The sequence below is a fragment of the Microtus ochrogaster genome, chromosome X (assembly GCF_000317375.1).
Source record: "Microtus ochrogaster isolate Prairie Vole_2 chromosome X, MicOch1.0, whole genome shotgun sequence".
Classification (NCBI taxonomy): Eukaryota; Metazoa; Chordata; class Mammalia; order Rodentia; family Cricetidae; genus Microtus; species Microtus ochrogaster.
Window position 1 is genome coordinate 61,744,859 of NC_022026.1, and position 1,464 is coordinate 61,746,322.

The following is a 1,464-nucleotide window of genomic DNA, read 5'->3' on the forward strand; positions in this document are numbered from 1 at the left end:
GGAAGGAAGGAAGGAAGGAAGGAAGGAAGGAAGGAAGGAAGGAAGGAAGGAAGGCAGGCAGGCAGGCAGGCAGGCAGGCAGGCAGGCAGTTCTTCTGGTTTCTGTGCAGTCCAGATTGTTGTGTATGCATGCTCAAGTTCAGAAGCACTATTTTTGTTTTGTCAGTAAAGCAGAGAGAGACAACAGACTAGATGTTTTGTCTTACCTAGGGGACTGAGGATTCAATATAGGCCTGGATGACTTCAATGTAGGGACAGAAATAGCCTCAGAAACTCTTTAAGGGCTCTGGTTCCCTGTTACCAAGGTCTGAGTTCTGATTCAACCCATTTATATCTTATAAAGTAAAAGGTAAAGAACTAGCTTTGTTCAAAGGAAGAAGTGTGTTTTCTCCAGACACCATGGAACTCTTCGAGCTTTCTTTTGGTCACATTGTCAGGTGGACACAGGGAAGTCCCAGTCTGTCTTTGGCTCAAAACCTTAGATATTCAAGACTGGTTGAAACACTGTTGGAAAAAAAGCAAAAGTGGTTTCAGGCAGATCCTATTAAGATCATCTCCACCTGATGTGATTCAATTGCAAGTTAAAAGGGGGTACAGGTTGGAGAGGTGCCCAGCCTCAGGGAGCTGTGCATGAAGGTGAATGCAGAAGGGAGTGGTAAGGAAGAGGTCAGTGTGGGCTGCTTGCAGGATGAGATGGCTCATAACTCTCTGTAGTAGGATTGTAGGTGGAGCACAGGGTTCAAGTGTCTGGAAATTTTAGAATCTAAATATATTGTTAAGTTTTCTCCTTGTTGACAAAATACCTGACAAGAAACAATGCAGGAGAGCAAGGGTTTATTTAGACTCACTGACTGGATGTAGTCCGTTATGGTGGAAAAGGCATGGATACAGTCCATTATGGTAGAAAAGGCATGGATACAGTCCATTATGGTAGAAAAGGCATGGATACAGTCCATTATGGTAGAAAAGGCATGGATGCAGTCCATTTATGGTGGAGAAGGCATGGTGGCAGGAACTGTTCACATTGTGCATCTCATCTAGTCAGAAAGCAGAGAGATGAATCTCATCTGCTTTCTCCTATTTCCCTTTTTCACCTTGGGTACCCAGCCCCATAAGACAGTGCCACCCATGTTTAGAATGGGTTTTCCAATTCAACATCTCAGGAAACTGTGGGACCCTCACCCCTTATTCTCAAAGGGGCAAGAAGAAATTTCCTAACAGAATGTTTTCCCAGGAAGATAGTGGCCTTCCCCTCTCCCACCCAGGACATTCCAAGCACAAGGTCTCTTAGCTCAGCCCAGCCAGCCACCTGGTACAGGCTGATAAAGTTGGCCTAACTCAAGAACAGTGGCCTTGCTCTAAGAACAAGGAGAAAGCTGACTTAACAGAAGTCCTTGTACCCGTGCCAAAGCATCTTCAAAGATTCTCTTTGTAGTTATACCTTTAAAAGCTTTCCCCACAAAAA